Here is a 16,648-nt window from a genome sequence, read left to right as displayed (position 1 = left end):
ACTCCTGCCATGTTCATATACACTTTCCTTCTGCTTATCTTTTGTTTATTCATTCCCCTGTTCTCTTCACTCTCTGCGGCCATTGCTACTCTGGGTGATGTAGGTTTTGAGGCTTTCAGGACTTTGAAGGAGTTCAAAGCTTTTGAAAATTATTCACATCATTCTGTCTGGAAGCTGAGTCATTCCTTATGGAAGTATATTGAAATGGATGGAAAGTGCATTATTTTAGTCATCCAACCAAATAAATCCTGGCAAGCAGAATTTCTGATGTCTCCTGGAGAATACAAGACTAAACATGAATTTATTTTTCATAGTAACCCAAGATGAAAATATAATCCCCTAAATTCTCTGGTGATCCTTCAGGAAAGGTAGGGGCTTGTAAAGGACCCTGAGGGCTTTTGCACAGATTGCTATGTTCCTTTCTCTCATGAATTTGTCTTTATTTTGTAGCAAGATAAATAAAAATTCTAAATCACAAGCAAAAAAAGAGGTTATAGCCAATACTCTCTAACTGCATTTTTTCATTGTCTAACTTGAGGCATTAGCTATCAACATCTAATGATTAATACATCATTAGATGGAGGTGCAGGTGATAACAACCATTTCTGCAACCCTAAGTGAGCTTGATGTGACTCCTAAATGACCTTTAGCCCAGATGACATGCTTCTTTTATTTGATATTTCCAGGGATTTAAAACAACTGGGGCCCTTCTTAGAACTATTAATTGTGTTTTGATATCCATGTGTTTAGAAAAAAAAATGTTAACTAAATTAAATAGAAAGGGCTATTAAAAATCATCCAGTCTAATATTTTATTTTATTTATTTTTTGAATGTGTACAAAAGATGTCAATATTCATGCCTTTATTAGTTATAATGGCAAGTATAGACTTCTAGGTATCCATTGAAAAACAGAAAAGAAAATGAATACTTGCACTTTCTAAAATTTTCTAACACAGATGGTATATTGATACATTTACATTTTTGCTATAAACAGATATCAAGTGGGCTACTCTATTGATTAATAAACGAACTTGTCAAAGAGATAAGAAAGAGGCACCTGAGTGGCTCAGTGGTTGAGCATGTACCTTTGGGTCAGGGTGTGATCCTGGGGTCCTGGGATCAGGTCCCGCATTGGGTTCCTCAAGGGGATCCTGCTTCTCCCTCTGCCTATGTCTCTGCCTCTCTCTCTGTGTCTCTCATGAATAAAGAAATAAAATTTTGAAAAAAAAGAGATAAGAAAGTCAGCTTATTGGACATAATTTTCATAAAATATTACATGCAACCATAGCATCAATCATCTGTGAGGGTGCTCTATGGATAAGGCAATGACATAGTAACTGCACATATACTTTTTGTAATCTCTTACTCAACTCACACTTCACGGTGAATATTAGGTGCTCTTAAGATATAAGTAAATCAAATCTTGTCACACGCCCAATGGGATCACACTACCTTGATGAAATCAAGATGGCATGTTCCTCTGACTTCAAAACCAACAATCTTTCAAAAGATCAGTGCTGCCATATTAATCAGTAGATTTGCTGCCTAATGATAGCATCATATTAAAAAAAAAAAAAAAAGCAGGGTAACATACCTACTATTCCCAGCTTTTCTTTGCCTGCCTGTGACATGTACAAATTCTAACTGATTTCCTACAAATATAAGCTAGGACTATAATTCTGTGTTTCCTTCAGTGGTTCATTTTTCTCATTACAATAATTTGAAGCCTAAGGGGAAGAGACAAAAACACTCCAGTGTTGGCAACGTGGACGGAGAACTGGATGGAGAGCTGAAATGAGAGTTCTGGCCCAGCTTGTCACCCATCTGAATGAGCCTAAGCAAGCACCTAGGCCCTCTGAGGAGCATAGCTTCTCTGAGTCAGGAGGAGATCCTGCCCTTACCTAATACCTAGGGTTGTCAAGGAGACCAAGGGAGGCATGAATGAGAAAGTGCTTTGCACACTGTGAGGCACTGTATCAGCTTTAATGGTTCACAAGGCCAGAACACTGCAAAATGAAATGGGAAATGCATCAGACACATTCCATGTCCTCAACCATCCCATTGGCCCACACAATTTAATCAGAGTTTTCATGGGCATCTGAAGTGTCCCTGCTGTACCAATATCTGTCTTTTTGGCCCCATGGTTCCCTCTGCAGTTTGTAGAGCTGCTTATCCCAGGAACAGGTGCAGCCTATGAGTATGGAAGTAATTATTGCTCACAGCTGCAGTAGGCAGAAGTGGAAGAGTAAGTGTTCCAGCTTTTTGTGCTTCAGACAATTCTGAGGCACGTTCCACAGATTCCTTAGATGGCACCTGTGGGATTGAGCCCCAGCTGCTAACCTTAGTGCCCAGCTCAGTCTTTCAAGCTTTATTGACTATTATTCTTCCACTGTCTCACTTCCTCTCTCCCCGTCTCTACTTCATTGAATTCCCCTTTTTGATGGTTAATTTTATGGGTCAACTTGACTTGCCACCTATTGACCAGATATCTGGTTAAATATTATTTCTGGATATGTCTGTGAAGGTTTCTGAATGAGATGCAGATTGTCCTTTCCAGTGCTGATGGGCCTCATCACATCTGTTGAAGGTTTGAGTAAGTGAAAGGCTGAATACAAAAAAATTCTTTCTCTGCCTGAATATCTTCAAGCAGGTGCCTTGGTGTTCTCTTGCCTCTGGACTTGGATTCTGACTGAAATTCATACCATCAGTTCTGCTGGTCCTCCAGTTTGCTGACTGCAGATCTTGAATTTCTCAGCCTTCATAATTATATGAGCCAATCCATTCTCTTACTGCAAATCCTGATCAATGAATCTATATATCTATTCATCTACCTCTTCTCTTATTGGTTCATTTTCTCTGGATGACTGAGACAAACACACCTTCCAAATCAACAATCTGTACCCAAATCATTGTCTCAGGCTCTGCTTCAGGGAGATATGGAAATAAGACAGATGAGTTGATTTGTAAGCCTTGTCCATCTGATCCACTGATTCTTTTTGTATCTGTAAGAATTTAGAGAGCTTCTGTTCTGTATCAGGCTCTGTGCTGGGGGATAGAGAAATATGACAGGCTCCTGACCTTGGGGAATTTGCAGACTAGTGAGGGTGACAGACATGGAAATGGATGATTATAGTATAAAGCAATGAGGCCAGAGGGTAGGTAAGCATCTCTGCCTCCTGGCCTCAGTTATTCATCTCTGGATCAACAACTGTGTTTGGCTGCAGCTCCATTTATTGAATTTCTGGTCATGCTTCCTAAGTAGAGACCCCTTCCTCCATGCTTGGCACAGACTCCCAGCCAAGACGTCTCCCCTAATGATATTTCTGGGCTTTTGTGCCTGACGCAATGACAGCTGTGAAGCATGCTCTATCTCAGAAAGGTCAGGGAATGGCATAATCCACAGACTAGCAGCCACTTTGCACAAAGCCCATTGCTGAAACACAGATTTTAACCTTTTGGTTTCGCTAAGGCCTTCTTCAGCTCTTGCACCCTGCCGGGGGCTGTCAGTGATGGTGAGAGGCAAAGGTGGGATTTGTTACAGCAGGCCCCTATACCAAACTCTCCATCCTGCCCTGATAATCTCTGCAAATGCTGCACCTGGTGCTTTGTACCTGGGTTTATTGGACAACAAATGCCTGATTGAACATGGCAATGCTGAAAATGCAAAAAGCTAGAGCATGGATATGCTACCCCACACCTTCATGCTGTGGACCCAGATGAAAGGATTCAGCTGCTGGGGGACCAGCCTCTCTAGGGTAGCAGATACTTTTTCCTTTGGCTCTTCCACATGTTAAATGGCTGCTCTAATCCAGCTTCTTTACTGGCACTGTGGGTCTGAAGGTAATGAAACTACCACTGCTGTCCTGTGGTTCCTACAGTCCGGTGGGGACATCCAACACAATACAGGGTTGCAAGGCATCAAGGTCTTCCTCTGTGATCACTTTTATAGGAAGGTGGTGGGTGAAAGGGTTTAGAGAAGGAAGTTTACCCATGTTTGAATCCCATATCCAATCCTTGCTAGCTTCTAAGTGTGGGCAAGTGACTTAACTTCTATGGGGCTTTCAATTCTCATCTGAAAATAGTAGAATAGCTGTAAACACATCTCTTCTAGTCTCCTCCTCAGCCCCCAAGAAATGGTTATTACATGAGATGACACAGGTGCTGATTATCTATACAGGCAATCATATGAGAATATATAAATGTATCAAATCAATGTGTTGTATTCCTTAAATTTATACAATTTCATATGTCAAATATATTTCAATTAAAAATTAAAGAGAAAACAATGCTACAACAGATTATAGAGAGCAGTTGTGGGAAGAATTTGTGGGAGGGACAGTGCATCAGGGGTATTTAGGAGTAAGGGAATGTTACTATCTTCCTTTCCTGCCCTCCCCACCTGCTAGTGTCCCCTGAGCCTCTCTGTGTCCTCTCCTGTGCTTCATATGCAACCCGTGACACTCTGTTTTGCCCTCTCCACTCCTCATTGTGATCTGCAACAGAAATTAAGTCATTTAAACTCCTCTAATTCTAGATTTCCTATCTGTAAAATGGGAATGAAATAAAACACCAGGTCTGTCAATCTCATTGTCAGTAATTATTGAATGCCAAATGGGGCAGTTGCTGTGACTATATTGGTAACCTGGGAATGCTAATTCACTATCCACATGCAGGGACCTCCAAGAGCAAAGTCAACGGGAATTTTTCTAGGTTAAATGGTTGTCCATCCCTACTATTTGAGTTACATAATTTGGGGGGATCTCATATTTTGTTTTAAAACATTTTTTCGTAGAATAAAAGCGATGCATCCACATTGTGTTACATTTAAAAACACAAGAAAAAAAGTTGAGAAGGAAACAAAAGTCCACCTTTTTCCTACTTCACACAGATCTTGCTGTTAACAGGCTTCTTTATTCCCTTCTATAATCTCTGCAGGTTTTGTTTTGATCTGGCTTGAATTTCAGGTTGAAAAGCCCTATACCAGCCAATTCTGGAGAGCCTGGAAACCAGCTGAGACAGGCTGGGGAGTGGGATGTCAGAGAAGGGATGTGGGGGGGACACACAGCTCCTGCCTTTTAGGCAAACTTAACTGGTACTTCTGTTTGAGTCCTTGATCTGAATATGGAAGGAGAGAACTCCAAAGAGGAGAATATATGTCCTCCCTCCTCACTCCCTCCTTGGAGTGTTTCCAAACAAACAGAAGCAGGGCTTCCAGTCTTCCAGCTCAAGTGTCTCAGCAGTTGCTTCTCCAGGTATAAACTCGGTGGCCCAGAACAGAGGGCTAGGACAAAGAGAGGCTAGCTATATTGGAGAACAGAGAATGTGTGTGTGTGTTTGTGTGTGTGTATGTGTGTGTGTCTGTGTGTGTGTGTGTGTGTGTGTGTGAGAGAGAGAGAGAGAGAGAGAGAGACCTTAAGAGAACATAGCAAGAAAAAAAAATCACAGTGGGTCTCAGGGATAAGGGAGAGAATGTTTATCTTCAGACAGATTCAGTGGAAACAAAATAAAAACAGGTGAGATAAGAAAAGCTCCTTCAATCCTGCCTGAGAGGATTGAAGGCAAAGGACTTCTGGAGCAGAAGCTGGTTCCAGGCCCTTAGGAGTCTTCACCTTAAGTCAGGGGCCTTAACCTGAGGTCTAAGAAACTCCACAGACCACAAACCACAACAGCATGGGAGAAGATGTGGCTAGGTCCCTAATGAAAATCACAGATCTTCTCATTACATTACAGTTGTTTCAAATTGAAAGTATATAATACCACCACTATTATATTATGGGAGTTATTAAATCCACCAGTAGGTTGTGTTACTTAATGTAATAATAAAGACACACATATATTACTATGTCAGGGTTTGTTATGTTTAGTGTTTTGATAACTAGAATTCAGTAATTGGTTTCAGTTGTGGTTCTTTGTATTATATCTAATGCAGTAAAAATATTACTCGTGAAAGGAGTCCACAAAATAAACCATCATCTGTGGGCTTAGGGACCCAGGGATCTACATCAAAAGGTGAAGACCCCTTGCTTTTGTAAGTACAGGAGACCTAGCAAGATGCTCAGCAGGACTTCCAGAGGCAGGACAGAACAGTCCAGATGCTTTTGTCTGCAGGAGCAGAAAACTGGACTCTGATTTAGCAACAGAGGTGCATATTATCTCAGATAACTTTAAATCCAGAACTAGGAGGTGGAATGATTCACTAGATTGCAAATGACATGAGTGGCCCAGGTTTGATCAATGTCTCTACTCTGCTGTCCACAATTTGAGCTTAGTGGTAAGATGATTTCCTCAAGTTCATGACTTGGCTGCTACTCTTTTTTTTTTACACCTAGTAAGAGTCAGAAAAACCAATCCCTTTCCCATTGTTCTCTTTTACAAATAAGGGAAAATATTAAAATTTCTAGCAACTTTTCCTGGTGACTCATTGGCCAGAATTTGGTCACATGCTTAGTCATCAATCAAAAAAAAAATGATGTGATTATCAGACATGATTTGGGTAAATCAGAAACACCTGCCCTCCCGCCCCCACTGAATTGGAGAGTCAATTCCCCAAACTGTATATTGTGGCTACATGATGGGGAGAGAGAATGAATCTTATATGGTCGACCCCAGTATCTGCAGCTTTGTGATCATTGTGTTCTTAGTCTACAGAATAATGTGTTGGAGATGCTGGGTTTGGCTGTTTAAACATCTGCTACAGCATTCTGCTAAGAATCTTTACATGTAGAAGCAGCAGGAAGGACAGTAGGTAGTTGAGCAGGGTGCTAGATGTGGACTCAGGGAAAGTAATATGTGATACTCTTCTTAGAGAAGAAGTAAAGTTTTGTGCAGTTTTCCAATGATGTATCCCAAATGAGTCACAGGTAAGCAGAGCCATTGAACCCCCTGACCATTAAGACCACTTGACAGAGTCTGGGCCGACTGAAATCCCTGTACAACTGCCTCTAACCATAAGCAAACTCCTCCATTTCCTGCTGTGTACCTTACAAATGTGCATCACATTTTATGTGCATGCCAAGATCAAGGCAGGGAAGCACCAGCTTCTTAATTAGGACACTTTAGAGCAAGACTACTTTGGTTCACATTTGAGCTCTACTAGCTCTGTAGCTTCTCTATACTTTAGTTTCTTCATTTGTAAAATAGGAATTGCAATAACAATGATCTTCTCCCAGGGTCATAGTGAGTTTTAAATAAGTCATTGCATGTCCAAGATGTTTTTAAAGTTCCTGGCATGTATTAAGCATTAAATAAATCTTACTGTTTAAAAAAAAACTCTCCCCACCACCCCTTCTTCCTCTTAACTGGGAGACTAAAGCAATGCAGGACCATTGTTTCAGCAATGCGTCTAATCCAAGTGGTGCATTTTATGTACTCAACAGGTTATTTTCAGAAAACACACACACACACACACACACACACACACAAGAAAACATACAAAAATGTGTGAAATAGCTCAACCCAGTCTTTTCGCTGGTGGGATGGGCATTGCAGCATCTAGACACAGAAAGTGTCATGAGCTTAAGGCTGAACTTGAGGCTATAACTGCTCTATTCTGTACACACACATGCAAATACACACACACTCAAAATAAAACAAACACACACGAAAACCCACTGTCGACAACCAAGACAACACAGATAATCACATCAATCTGGATAATCAAGGCATCACAGCTGGTAGAGCATAAAGGAGACTGTATGACCACCCATACTTGCATATTGATATTATAGACTGACTGTAGAAAGTTATTCTCCCTCTGCCCCAGCTCTCTGCACACAAACTAAGCCAGGGGATTCCTCCAGTAGCCAGTGGGGAGTCTCACACATAATCAAGAGCAAACATTTCCATAGGGAGGAACATCTCTGAGCATCAGAAGGTCTAAATGAAACTTTCAGATTATTTCTGTATATCCTGCATCTATAAGGGAAGAGGCACTACTCTGCATTTCTGTGTCTTTCTCCAGGCTCTTACTCCTTCACACACATGCACACACTCATGCACACACACACACACACACACACATAGATCCACATTTATTCCTGAAAATAACATAGATAGATAATCGATGACCTGGTAGAGCAGTCTGGGCCCCCCACCAATATTCACACTGTCCCACTCAGCACTGTCTTTCCTGCTCAGGCACCATGCCCTGCTAGTGAGTCATAGATAACTAACTACCCAAACAGTGAGGGGAGGAAGACAGATTGGTGGTTCGAGGGAAAATTCAAAATGACAGTTCCATCAGGCAGCAAGAAAAGTAGTCATAGGAGAAGCCATATTGTTTTCCTGCTAGGAGTGCTGAGTGTATAGAGAATAAATTGGCAAGTGTTGACGGATTAATGATGGTGGCATCTGCTGGAAACAGGTGGTAGCTCGCAGGGGCCATGAAGATGCTCCTGGAATTAGGAAACACCCCCGCCCCACACACACTTGGGCTTTTACTTTCTATCTGCTCTTCAGAGTGTGTGAGATTCGGATGCTGCACACAACCCAAAAAGGAATGAGCTGAATATGGTGTTAGCTGTGACATGTTAGACATGCATTGTCTCCTTAATTAAATCTCTTTATGTTCCTGTATTTTCCCATATTATGAGTACTCCAGAATGAAAGAAGTGAGTTGGGGGGGGAGCGTATTCTATTTAATATGCATTTCTGAGATAGTAAAGGAAATGTCAGATGATATGACACCTCCTGAAGCTAATAGCCTGGGAAGCTCAGACAAGCCAAAAAAGATAGTTCCACTGAAAGCAAGGGGATCCCCTTGACTTCAACAGATGGCCATGCCCTTGGTTAATATTAAAACAACAGCAACAACAAAACAAATAAACGAAAAACAATGGTAGTTTGGAATCCTTCATCTTTCTCTCTCCCTGGAAGGCTAGCTTAAAGGGTGTTTACCAGATAGCTGACGAGTGTTACCAGGTCATGGATTGTGGGTTAACACTGCTATTAAGTTAAGTGTGGAATGAAGTGACATATCTGTTTCTTAAGACATTAAATAAGGTAAATAGGTTATTCAAAACTTTGGGCTCAACTGAGAAGTGGTATGTGTCTGTGTGGATAAGTTTCATGCGTATATATCTTCAGTGCTCCCCCATTCTCATCCTTCACTAACATGGAGTGATTCCTTGAAGCTTTTCTTTTTTTTTTAAGATTTTATATATTTATTCATGAGATACACACCCACACACACACCCACACACACACAGAGGCAGAGACACAGGCAGAGACAGAAGCAGGCTCCATGCAGGGAGCCCGATGTGGGATTCGATCCCAGGTCTCCAGGATCAGGCCCTGGGCTGAAGGCGGCACTAAACCGCTGAGCCACCCTGGCTGCCCCCTTGCAGTTTTTCTATGTGGGTCCACCATCATCTTATCACCTTGCAGTGCCCACTGCTGATGTTCACTGTGGAACTTCTGTCCTGCTGAACACAGTTGGTGGTCACTGCCCTGTTGATCACTGCTTTATTTCCACTCAGCCCCTGGAAGAGTAGATCAGAGTATTAAAATGTCCACTTAAAAATAATGTACAGAAATTGTCCAACCTTTCTGAGTCTTTGTATCCTCATCTCTAAAACATAGAGAACATTAATTGGTAACATTTACTGAACACTCATTTTATGCAGGTATTTTTTCCAAGCATTTTGCAAGTGTTGAATCCTTGGAGTTGTGGTAAAGATTAAGTGAATACATAGATGTAAGTGCTTAAAACATTATTTGGAATGTATTAAATGTTTCTGCTACTGTTTCTATGACTATTGCAGCTCATTTTTTTTTGGTTATTTTATAAGTTTGCTAGGGTTGCCATAACAAAATATTGGGGATCCCTGGGTGGCTTAGTGGTTTAGCGTCTGCCTTTGGCCCAGGGCATGATCCTGAAGTCCTGAGATCAGATCCCATGTCGGGTTCCCTGCATGGAGCCTGCTTCTCTCTCTCTCTCTCTCTCTCTGGATCTCTCTCTCTCTCTCTCTCTCTCTCTCTCTGTGTGTGTGTGTGTGTCTCATGAATAAATAAATAAAATCTTTTAAAAAATGTTATAGACTGGTGGCTTAAAAAATAGCAATTTAGTTCTGGAAACTAGTGTATCTGTATGCTAATCTCCTTTTCCTATAAGAACAGCAGTCATATTGGATTAGAGACCACCCATATGACCTCATTTTAACTTAATATCTTTTTAATGGCTAATTTCCAAATACAGTCACATTCTTAGTTCCTGTGGGTTAGAACTTCTATATACGAGTTGGGGGTTGGGCAGGGCACAGTTCAGCTCTTAACAATTATAGTACATGACTTTGCCTTACATCTCTACTATGAACCTCTGGAAATGACTTTACAATAAGACTTCCTTGGGAATTGAGATTGAAAATAAAAGAGAGATAAAGAAAGAGAATGTAGAAAATGATTTAAGACTATAGCTTGCTGTGACTGGGTTTAACACCCTCAGGTCACCTTTGGGAGCCCTCAAAGGCTGATTCCCCAGGATCCTTGCAGCCCACTGTCATCTCATTGTTCCCAGTGAGTGCATTTGATAGCAGGTCCATTCCAATAGAAATCCGGTTCTGACCCAAGTCCATGAGGCCACAGAGGAAAAAGGAAGTAGTGTTGTCTAGTGTTATTCTAAGATCATCTTCTCCAGTTCTGACTTATTGACTCAGGATGTGTGATTTTCCATTTCCTTCATGAAAAATCCCTTCCATCCTCATGGATCTAGTTCTTTGGCTCTGGCATAGTAAAACTTAAGAGGTTATTCTGAAATAGTCTTTAACTGAAAGATATTGTCAATGCTTTGAAATTTATTTTATATTTGGATATTATATTTTGGCAAATAATTGTATATTATTTTTTCCATTTTTTATGTGTGACTTAGCCAAGCCTATCCTCTGTCCTTGGCCATGTTTTTAGTCATGTTTATTTAATTTTATTTATGTTGTAGTTATTTCAAATGTGACTCTCAACTCCACAGTGGTTTTATTTTTCTCTTCCTTTTTCTCTTTCTGATTTATTCTCACTTTTTAACTTCCTTCTGCAGCATTATCAGTTTCTTTTCCTTTTGTCTCTAAGGTTTATCCTTTGAGCTTTTTTTTTCCTCTTTTTTCAGACAAACTGTTTTCAATTGCCTGTGATGTCTGATTCTTTCCTATTTTCTAGAGTAATTCTAATAAAGTTTAATTATTTTATTTTGCTAAAATCCTTTTCAGTAACATTATTACCATTTTTAACTATAAAGTCTGTGCAAAAGTCTGACCCACTTCTTTCTGTTACATGTCTTAAAGCTTGGAAAGGGCCATTTCTTCTGAGTTAGGTATTTGCTCCTAGCAATGTGGAAGTTGGCAGAAGGCAGAGGGCTGAGAGGGTCAACACTTTACATTTTGATTAATGGTCTCAATCTTTCTTAAATCAATGTCCTCTGGCTTGAGGACATGTATTCTCCTAGTTTAAGAATTCAAAAAGCTTTAAGCTTAGCAGAGAACTTCTGTAATTCTTAGGTTCTGTGTGCTATACTACCTGCTTTTCTTCCCTCTTTCCAGATCAACCCTAGGTATCTGTTCCACTAATATCATTGCTAATAAAGTCGATATATCTTCATGGCCCTTCCTTCTGCTCCATTTCCCAAGCTGGTCTGAAGTCTCTCTGAGGATATATTCTCTTCTATCTACCAGTCTTCCTGTATTTCTTCATCCAGTAAAGGGTCATTGGATGAGTGTTGTAACACAGTGACAGTTATTTTAGAGAACTATACATCTATGTATAAATTTGAAGAGGATATAATTGTTCTCATTTTAAATACCTTATTTAAAACATTCTTTATATAATGTGACCTGTAATGGCTACCTACCACTTGTGTTATTGGAAATGAAATTTCATGCCTTTTTTTTTTTTTTTTTTTTTGCCTCTTTCTAAAATCATTTGGATGGATTCCCACAAAGGGAAGTGGAAACAGATTCTGAATCACCCCAACTGCCATATATATATATATTCTCGTATATTCATATATATAATTTCTTTGTTTTAAGACACTGTCCCCAAATATAATTATTTATATTGATGTGTTTATGTAAAATGACTCCCCCTAAGCAACTAGCATTCATAATTAATGGTTTATAAATAATAATGTCAGATATAGAAAATCAATGGCATTGTATTTTTAAGGAGCATCAAGAGAAGGCAAGAATTTTTTCCTAGTCATTCTTCCAGGATAAGATGAAGACTATAAGATTCATGAAGGCTGGGCTGTTTTATTACCTGCGATAGCACATTGCTTATGCTAGTGCATGGAACATAGTAAATCTCAATAAATTTATGTTGAATAAATGAACAAAGTCCATGCCTACATATCCTTACTGCTATTTTTATAATCTAAGCTCCACATTGACTGCAAACAATCCCTCAAAGAACAAAGGCAGTTCACAAGAAAAAAATTATAAACTTAGGTTAATCTAGAATCACACTGAAGAAGAATTACATCTTAGTCCATAAAGCATTCTTATTTCCAAAGTCTATATTCTGATTAAAAAAAAAAGAAAGAAAAAGAGATATCCATTTTTTATGACCAGTTAGGACACACCCTCTGATTCTAGGATAATCAGGGTAATTTGGGTCCCAGTATCTGTCCTCTAGTCACCCAAAAGGGTGAGAATTTTCCAATTTTATTCATAACCTGGATTCTTTTCCTTTCTTCCAGGACAAAGACAACAAAAAGATTTGTTCCAAAGTTCAACTTAATTAATCTCCAATTAAAGGAGAGAAACTCCTTGCCATTTTTAGGTGACAAAAGTTGTCAGCTTCTGTTCCTACTAAAGTTAAAGAAAATAATTGCAGCATAGGTATCTTATCATGGGTATTTTTAAAGCAAATAGCTGTTGAGGTTGGAGTCAATGTAGGTGTTTATGGCTGGAGGAACGGTAGTAAAAATATGTACACTGTGGGACACCTGGATGGCTCAGCGGTTGAGAGTCTGCCTTCTGCTTGGGTCTTGACCCCGGGATCCCAGATCGAGTCCCACATCGGGCTTCTCATGGGGAGCCTGCTTCTTCTTCTGCCTGTGTCTCTGCCTCTCTCTCTCTGTGTCTCTCATGAATGAATAAATAAAATCTTTTAAAAAATATGTAGGCTGTGTACCAGAATAGTATATATCAGTTAGGAGCTACAGGCCAGATATATCCACAGCATGGCTACACCTTCAAAACTTGAGCCTGAATGGGAAAAGAAAAGAAACAAAAATAGGTCTATAACAAATACAATATAATATAAATCAAATATTCACAACAAAAAATAATATTCTACAAGAATATATTCAAGTAAAAGGACAAAAGTAAAAACACGCTAGAATTGTTTTTGAAAGAGGAGGGGAATAAGAATGAGTGATGGGGATATAATGTAATAAGTACATACATACGTACATACAACTAGACAGGTGCCTTGTAGGAATTGATGACAAATAGAGGAATATGACAGACTCAACCTAATGCAACATGAAATTTGAAAACACACATTTGTGGGATATAAGAAGGAATGTGGTAAAAACTCCCTGAATCGAGGGCTTCTGTATTAAATAGGAAATATGATATGGGGTATGAATGAGGATGAAGAGTAAAAATAACCTCAAAGATTATACCTAGAGAGATGTATAAAAAGAAAAACAATTAGTAATGTTGATTTGAAGTTCTCTTCTAAATTCCCCAGTATTGCTCTGTATTGGAATAAGCCACATGGATGTCCATATCATTTTAAACAGATGTGGGGATCCCTGGGTGGCTCAGTGGTTTAGTGCCTGCTTTTGGCCCAGGGCATGCTCCTGGAGACCTGGGATCGAGTCCCACGTCAGGCTCTCTGCATGGAGCCTGCTTTTCCCTCTGCCTGTGTCTCTGCCTCTGTCTCTCCCTGTCTCTCATGAATAAATAAAAAATCTTTAAAAAAATAAACAGATCTGCAATAACAGGGTAGAAGAAAGTTGTTGCCTGAATGGGCAGAGCTACAAGGATGCAGGAGGTCACGACTACCAAAGTGTGGGACTATTTATTGATAAATCTCAGCTTTATCTCTCAGGGTACTGAGGCAAGATGGTCATCCTGAAGGAGAGGATTAAGAGCAAGGAAAGGTATCCAAACACCCAGGCACAGAACACAAAGTAGAAGGTAAGGAAGGGCTGACCACAGGAGCCAGTTAATGGGGCTGTGGTTGCCTAACATCCATATACCCGGAGGCTGGCAGGACATGAGTTTTCTTTTCTTTTTTTCAAATTTATGAGTGTTAAAATTGTCTTTAACTTAATATAGTTTTTAATTTTTTATTATAAGAGTAGCAACAGTTTATTGTAGGAACATTTTGAAAACAAAAGCTGAGAGAAAGAAAAATTTCTCATAATCCAATGAACCACTATTATTATTTCAATGTATTTCCTTCAGGTGGTTCTGGATATAATGTTATTTTGTAACTTTGATATACCTAACTGTAATTATACTTTTCCCCTCTCACTTAACATCATAATTTAAGCAATTTGTTAAATTACTACATACTTTTTACAAACATTCATTTTAATGCCTTGAATAATATTGCATTGAGGTAGATTAGCCAAAATTGGTACAACTATCCTCATCTTATGGTCTCTTTTTTTAACTCATAATATAAGGTAATGGCTATTCTCTCTATTTAATGCTTTATGTTTTCCATATTTCACTATAGTTTCTTGAAATATCTCCACCGGGGTGCCTGGATACCTCAGTCAGTTAGGTATCTGACTCTTGGTTTCAGCTCAGGCTGTGATCTCATTGTCATGGGATTGAGCCCCACATGGGGATCCGAGATCAGCAGGGAGTCTACTTGAGATTTTCTCCTTCTGCCCCACCCACTTATGCTCCTTCTCTCTAAAATAAATAAATAAATCTTTAAAAAGGAAAGATTACCACAATAAAATTACTAACGATACAAATTATGAACATTTTAAGGCTCTTGACATTAAAGTTTCTTGCTTTCAAGGATTGTGCTAAGACATGCCATCACCAGGAAAGAATGAAAGTCCCAAGCTCATGTTTGTAGCAGTTACTGCCTAAGACCAGAGGCTGCTAAACTTTGCTGTTTGTAAAAATCATATGAGTAGCTTGTTAAACTCCAGGATCCAGATGCCACCCATAAATATCCTGATCCAGTAGGTCTAAACTCTGCCTCTTTAACAAGTAACTCAGTGTGACTAAAGAATACATGTTGCAAATACCATTTTGAGATATTACTGGGCATGCCTTTCATATAGAATTGTTTTATATAGCTAAGTGAGATGTCATATCCAGAAATCCTGTTTTCAATAAAACATGGCAACATTATGATTCTGACAATTCTGTCTTGTGTCTTACCTTAGAACTGCACATTTAACTTTTCCTGGATGAGCCCAAATCATGTGACCCTTGATTAAATGGCAATTTTATGAACATTAAGTAGAAATACTTCTCTCACCTTTACATTACTTGCCAAGCAAAAATGCTAGTGAAGTTGAGTTGTCAAGAGCCAAAAATTTTGGTAGAAAAAAGTACCTATAGGAAAAACAATGAGTCTTGAGGCATGAGGGACTTCAATATGTTCTGCATCTAGTTAATGTTTTCCTCCAAATATGCCTCTTATTCTTCCCATTCGATCCCAATACACTGGGGTTCTGTGGAGGAGGAGAACATGTGTCCAGTGATCTACGTGATATATGTAAGTCTTCCTTTAGTACTGTGGAATGATCTACCCCGCCTCATGTCTTTGGTCTCAGTTTGCTTGTGTAAGGGATACATGGGGCCCTGGCTGGCCACTTAGAGTCCTTTCCACCAATTTTGAATCTGAGACTCCAAGTAATAGTGTTCTCCCATTCCATAGTGAAGTTCTGAATGCATAGGAGCTGTCTATGGTCCTGTCTATAGTAGGGAAGAAGATTAGCACAGATTTAGGAATCAGAGAAGTAGCTCTAATGGCATTTAAATTCTGGATTCTAGATGTTTCTTACCTGCTTCCTTGTTCTTTTGACAGCTTAACTATCTTACAGGGTATGCCAGTGTCCATGAATAATTTCTTTATTATTCATAAGGTAATTAGAGTTGAGTTTTTATTAGTTACAGGTATAATAACCCTAATTCATGTTTAAGCACAGTAATAAACACAAATTCTTGCTTGCTTCCTAAGCCCACTGACACCACATTTCTGCTTTGCCAAAGAAGTATCAGAGTACAAGGATAGCATTGGAGGGGGCGAAGCTGCTGTTAGTAAGGTATATGACAGAGGAGAAAGTGCCAAGTCTCTGTTTTATTGAGATATAATTGATATATAACACTGTATTAGTTTCAGGTGTACAACATAATGATTGGATATATGTACATATTGTGCAATAATCACTGCAGTAAGTTTAGCTAACATCCGTCACCTTACATAGTAACGTTTTCCCTTTGATAAGAACTTTTAAGATCAGTTCTATCAGCCACTTTCAACTATAGAAAATAGTACTTTAAATTATAGTTACCATGCTTTACATTGTATCCCGAGATCTTATTTATATTATAACTGGAAGTTTATATCTTTTGACCCACCTCTTACCCATTTGCCTTACCTCCCACCCCCTAGCTCTGCCAACCACCCACCAATCTGTTCTCTGATTCTGTTTATTTATTTATTTATTTATTTATT

At 39.2% G+C, this 16,648-nt stretch overlaps 1 long non-coding RNA gene across 1 annotated transcript; it reads right to left on the bottom strand.

The window, feature by feature from the left end:
* Positions 1–9,200: 9,200 nt before the first annotated feature.
* On the bottom strand, positions 9,201–16,017 carry LOC144290874 (uncharacterized). Its single transcript, XR_013358368.1, has 3 exons — positions 15,446–16,017; positions 13,118–13,191; positions 9,201–9,480 (listed from the first exon to the last, which is right to left on the bottom strand). It is a non-coding gene; the product is annotated as an uncharacterized LOC144290874 (long non-coding RNA).
* Between the last annotated feature and the right edge of the window lie 631 nt (positions 16,018–16,648).

Source organism: Canis aureus, chromosome 2, assembly GCF_053574225.1.
Source record: "Canis aureus isolate CA01 chromosome 2, VMU_Caureus_v.1.0, whole genome shotgun sequence".
NCBI lineage: Eukaryota > Metazoa > Chordata > Mammalia > Carnivora > Canidae > Canis > Canis aureus.
This window is presented reverse-complemented; position numbering and strand designations above follow the sequence as displayed.